Raw genomic sequence first — 6,741 nt, 5'->3', positions numbered from 1 at the left:
GTGACCAAGGTACTGTAAGGCCACTTTTTTATTTCTTTCTTTTTTTTTTTTTTTTCATTAGCTAAACGATGTATTCCTGTGGAAGTGGAACATTATACGTAATTTAAAAACAAAAAAAAAAGGCCCTGAATTTCGGCGTTCTTACATGGCAGATGAATCACAGTTGATCATCTTAAAAATTAAACAGAAAGGCAATGAAACCTTTAAAAAATATTTAATGTGACTGTTGGCACAGAAATAGCAAATCTTTTAAACTAAAACGTGTGGACTCTGAATGAGCAAGTGAAGTCAACATTTTCATTTTTGGGTGAACTATCCCTTTAAGGTTCACTACGGTTTCAAAACTATTTCAGGATGCACCTCTTTGAGAGGACGTCCAAAGTGTGCAGAACTGAATCTACACAACAGATGGCGACTCTGAGGCACAGCTAAATATAGGCTACTTACAAAACTCTCATTACTACTTTTATGACTTCATAAGTATTCTAATAAATAAATAAATAATAGGCTAATAATAATAATAATCAGATGTGTACAACCTTGGACTGTAGGTGAAGATATAGCCTACATTGCAGTGGCTTTCTAACAAAGCAGATCACGCAACCTCAAAAAAAAAAAAGTTCTCACTAAAAACATTTCTTGTTATAAACAGTAGGGAGCGGTATTGTCCTGAATCTCGCCGATGACCCTCCCCATTAGCAACCTTTTCTCCTGCCTCTCCCATTCCTCTTCAGTCTAGATTGAAGGCACTTTGTAGTGTAGAATGCTTTAAAGACGCAGTTGGACAGTGTTCCCTTTGTAGCGTTGAGAACCTAGACATCATGTGTTTAAAAATATAACATTACTTAAATGTTACGGCCTTGGTTCATCCAGCTTGTTTATCAGTCTGACAGAAACATCCCCCATTTCTGGGAGCCGTTAAAGAGGTTGAAGTTCTGGCTAAAGAACGGATTACATTTCTCTGGCTCTAGATATTCTTTAATAGGTTTTGTCATGCGAGGAAAAAACAATAGCACTGTGAAGCTAATCCGCTGTTTAATGCACAACACTTTTAAAATAAGTGCTTTTGGCTTTGCTGATTACATCAACACCTACTTTTTAAGGAAAGTGCTCTTTGTGGTTGCCAGGCAACATTCAATTTTCCCTCTTCATTGAATGAGATGGTTAGTGTAACCATAATAGAAATGTCCACATGGATAAAGCTGCATCACGAAAAATGACTGCACAATCAGCGTTTTATTATAGTACAAGACTGGTGAAAGTAAATTGGTAAACATGAATAAAAGTTTTACTGGATTAAAAAAGCAATAAAGAGCATGTATAGCTACTTCACTTCATAAGGGTACATTTATTTGATCATAAAAGACAGTAAAAAGAGTAATATTGTACAATTTAAAATAACTTTTCTATTTGAATATATTTTGAAATCCTTCAGAACATAATGATTTGGTGTTCAAGAAACATTTATTATTAGTAGTATCAATGTTGAAAATGTTTTATGGAAATTTATTTGAAATAGAAATCTTTTGTAACATTATATAAATATCACTTTTGATCAATTGAACCCATCCTTGCCAAACTATATCTTACCAACTTCAGACGTTTGAACAGTATAGTGTAGATTCTGATGCTAAATAAAACTAGTTATCTGCTATGGTGAACAGATCAAAGCAGTTATATATAATTGCTTATAACAAGATTGTTATGCTGTATTGATGAATCAGTTTTATAATCAGTGTTTTTGAGCATTTAAGAACTAGCAAATGACATTCAGAACATGGAGGAGTGCTTATAGACCCTCTAACTCTTCTTTGTTGGCAAAAGCAGCATAAACATTACATAAGCTGTGTTGCCTCCTCTCACTGACATTGGCTCGAGGGAATGCTCATCCATCATCAAAAAAAAACACATCTAGCCTTACTGGGCTGCAGCATGCTCTAGTCTGTGTGGTTCCATCCAAATCTTTTATTTTTAGCAGAGAGTTCTCTAAAATTAAGTCAAAAGTGAGATCAATTTTCATGCATCTTTTTAAGCAATATAGTCTAACGTGGGGGATCAGGTTCGATGTGAAACAGAGTTATATTTCAATGGCATTACACAATGCGTGTGCTATTACGAATGGAAAGTGTTATGTGAGCCTACAGGCACTAATAGAGAGATGGCAGTACAGCAACATAAGCACAGATGGTCACACATTTGGGTTTCATGATGAGTCCAGTCACCTCAACATGAGCGTGAAAAAACCCAAGTCTGTTACCACATGTCCAGCCTCTCTCTCTGACTCTTTCTTTTTCTGCCTGGTTTACTGAGAGTAGACTTACGAAGAATACAGGTTATTTAGCCTTTGTCTGATTTTTTAGAAAGTCCATGGGGAGGTTTAAAAATATATGAATTCTAAAGCAATTACTGTAACGTTCAATGCAATATTTGCATTCAAACAGGGCTCAACACAAGTGGGCTCAGTCGATTGCACTTACGGCATAATGTTGACTTTATGGATTCAAATAATAGGTTTTAACAGCTGCTTTGCTGCTATGGAACTTTGGCCTCAGTTATTGCCATTTGTGGTTGAAACATAAAATTGCATGCCACATCAGTTAAGCTTGGGCACTGTGAATCTACCATTATCACTGCATCAAAGCAGACATAGACACAAAGAAACATTTTAAACAAAGTATATATCAGAAAAATGTAATTTGAGCAATTAACTATCGTACATGGCGGTATGTGTGTCGGATCTTGTTTTAGTTGGCAAGAGTTCTATCACTTTCCTTTTTGACTCTTTGCAGTTTGAGGTTTTGAAAAGGTGATTCCCAAATGATCAACCCAGGTCTTCATTCAGAAATGTCTATGTTAAAAGCTTGCTAGCTGACTGGTTTACACAACATTTATTGTAGCAACAACCGGACTGTGTGAAAAGAATTGTGTTTATGAACATGACAGAAACACGCAAACATCTTGTTAATATTATTACTGTAGTAAATCGGGATAAGGCACTAAAATGAACTTGACTTTTAAGTACTCACTCAGTACTGGAATTTTATTTATTTTTAGCCAAAAAAAATCCTCTATAGTGCAACTTTCATGTGATTTTGAAAATAAGGCTTACACTTTACGAGTTTCCATTTGTTAACATTAGATAAGTTAACATAAAATAACAATGAAAAATACTTCTAAAGCATTTATTAATCTTAGCTAATGTTGATTCCAACATTTACTAATACAATATTAAAAAGAAAAGTTGTATATTAATGTTAGTTAATGGACTTGAGCTAACACGGACTAACAATGAACAGTTGTAGTTTTATTAACTAATGTTAACAAAGATTAATAAATACTCTCAAATGTATTGCTCATTGATGGTTAATGTTAGTTAATGCAGTAAATATAGTATATAACAAATGGAACCTTATTGTAAAGTGTTGCTAAAATAAGCTTCACATTTCTGCTTTTAAATCTTTTAAAAATGTACTTCTGTTGCATTTGCCTTACAGTAACCTTGACTTGGCCTTTTTTCAAAGGATGCGAGGGATGAATCCCAAAAACTATTTATGCCACACATGTTGTCAGTTATTAAACCCACAATATTCCTTTAAGGCAAAAAAACAGGTTGAAACCTGAAACTGAGACTGTGCAATCCACAATAAGTGAATATTATGATGTTTAAAGTTCAGCCAGCATTATAGAATTTGCTGTGTTAACATGTTTCACGCTTGTGTCAATATGTGCAGTGAAGCAGGTAGACAAAGAACTGGCATTCTTCCACTAGACCCAATGTGTGATAAGATTTCAGTCATGTTACAGTCCAAATAACAGAGCATATAAAAATGGACACAGTTTGGAATGACCACGCACCTCAGTTGCAGTTCAGTGGCTGTAATTATTCTTGTATTTGAGTGTCAGCTAATAATTTTCTTTATCTCTAATGGCAGTAGGTGATAGGACTACTGACCTTCCATGAAAATCATCACAGTGATTGAATATTCAATGATGAAGTTTAAAAGGTTGACTCCTTGATCCAGGATAACCACGATATGTGCGTGTGTGTGCGTGCGTGCGTACGTGCGTGCGTGTGTGTGTGTTGCTGATGGTCTAAAGGTCAGTGGAAATTTGACAGCATGCTGATGGCAGTCTGTTTTTTAAGACAGGATGTCTACTATTTTATTGGACTTTCAGCACTGAACTGCACTAGCATCTCTTACAAGTGACAAAATAATTGACTTTGCAGTTTTAGTTTGTTATGGCACAAAACACGCGACATACTCTATAACAGATCATTTGTTCTTTGTGAGTAAATGTTTGAGACCTTTACAAACCAATCACTGCCGTCTTTTATCAGAGGTGACCGAAACATCACCTCGCCACAACTTCTCGCCTCTTTTGAAAAGGTCACTTAACTGTAGACAGTATTCGTTTTTAACTCTTTTCTTCATCCATTTTTGTTCCTCCTCCTCCTCTTCTCCTTCCTGGTCCACATGCCTATTTTTTCATTTCTCTCGTAGTGCGGAGAATAATGCGAAGCTGACATTTTCAGTGGCTTGCTCTGTTTCTTCCACCACATTGTAAAAAAGATCAAATAGCAACATCAAAACAACTTTGCGTCACTGGAGCACTGGCAGGTTATTGTGAAATGCCATCCGTCGTCAGGGGCACACTGGTGGAGTGTGGCGAGGAACTTGTAAAAAGTGCCCTGTGCCAAGTGAAGAGTCCTAAAAGAGGCGTTATATGGCTTTCATCAAAATGGACAGTTGCGATCATTGTATTTATTTCTTAACAAGCACCTTTATGTGATAAGTATTCTCAAGGACTCAGTGGTGTCTTGTTAGTATAAAAATGTAAGTTAGGGATGGATGCCAGAGCTTCAGAAACCACATGGTTGTGCAACACAGGTTTCACTGAGGAAAGGAGACTGTACTAGCCTGGGCAGGGCATTCAGTGTGCACTGTATGTTAATTTAAAAAAGAAAGACATCTGATTGCCATGCAGTTTTAGTGGCCACAGTAAACACAATCTATAAGGTAACACTATCTTTTATCTATCGCAGACTTGCTTACATACAATAAGTGCTGATATACGTGCACTACAACATCACACATTATACTCTCTTTGGCTTAATAATTGTTCTACCAGTAGCTCTCAATTAGGAAAAAGGGGCAGGTTTTTTTACTCTGTGTCAAGTCAAGTCACCTTTATTTATATAGCGCTTTTAACAATACAGATTGTGTCAAAGCAACTTTCCAATATCAAAATAGGACAATAGTGTGTATGTAAAATGAAAAGATTAAACACTCAATTTTCAGTTAAAGGCATTTCATTATTGAATTCAATGATGTTATCTTCCAGCTCAGTTCAGTTTAAATAGTATCTGTGCAATCAAGTCGACGATATCGCTGGAAATTAAGTGTCCCCAACTAAGCAAGCCAGAGGCGACAGCGGCAAGGAACCAAAACTCCATCAGTGACAGAATGGAGAAAAAAACCTTGGGAGAAACCAGGCTCAGTCGGGGGGCCAGTTCTCCTCTGACCAGACGAACCTGCAGTTCAATTCCAACTGCAGCAAAGTCAGATTGTTTAAAGGACTCATCTGATTCCCGAGGTCTTATCCCGATGGCCGTCTAGGTGACAAGGTCTTCACTGGGGATCTGTCTCTGGGGCTCATCTAGGTGTCCTGATCTCCGCTGACGTTCAGGGCTGTAGAGGTCGTCTCTGCTGATCCACCATCTGATCTGGATACGGACTGGATCGGATGGCTATGGTGATCTCGGAATAAGAAAGAAACAGACTAATATTAGCGTAGATGCCATTCTTCTTATGATGTAACAAGTACATCGGGTGTTATGGGAAGTGTTCCTGGTTCTGGTTGACCTAATTAATGCAGCCTAACAATCCTTTAACGGATATTAGAAGCGTATTAGTGTGTTATGTGTACGCCAGGTTAAAGAGATGGGTTTTTAATCTAGATTTAAACTGACAGAGTGTGTCTGCCTCCCGAACAGTGTTAGGTAGGTTGTTCCAGAGTTTGGGCGCTAAATAGGAAAAGGATCTGCCGCCCGCAGTCGATTTTGATATTCTAGGTATTATCAAATGGCCAGAGTTTTGAGAACGCAGTGGACGTGGAGGACTATAATGCGATAAGAGCTCGCTCAAGTACTGAGCTAAACCATTCAGGGCTTAATAAGTAATTAACAAGATTTTAAAATCTATGCTGTTTAATAGGGTGCCAGTGCAGTGTTGACAGAACTGGGCTAATGTGGTCACTATTCTCCAGTTTTACAAATGCTAGAAACGTGGCTGTCAAAGGAAAGATTGCTATCAAATAGCACACCTAGGTTCCTAACTGATGACGACGAATTTACAGAGCAGCCATCAAGTGTTAGACAGTGTTCTAAGTTATTACCTGTGGGGGAAAAAATATAGAGCTGAGTATCATCAACATAACAGTGAAAGCTAACACCGTGATTCCTGATGATATTTCCTAAGGTAAAACATGTAAAGCATGAAAAGTAACGGCCCTAGTACTGAGCCTTGAGGTACTCCATACTGCACTTGTGATCGATATGATACCTCTTCATTCACTGCTACAAATTGATGGCAGTCAGATAAGTACGATTTGAACCATGCTAATGCACTTCCACTAATGTCAACAAAGTTTTCTAGTCTATTCAAAAGAATGTTGTGGTCGATAGTGTCGAACGCAGCTCTAAGATCCAGTAGTACTAATAGAGAGATACAACCATGATCA

This window comes from Onychostoma macrolepis, chromosome 06, assembly GCF_012432095.1.
Source record: "Onychostoma macrolepis isolate SWU-2019 chromosome 06, ASM1243209v1, whole genome shotgun sequence".
NCBI lineage: Eukaryota > Metazoa > Chordata > Actinopteri > Cypriniformes > Cyprinidae > Onychostoma > Onychostoma macrolepis.
Note: the sequence above shows the minus strand (reverse complement) of the source record.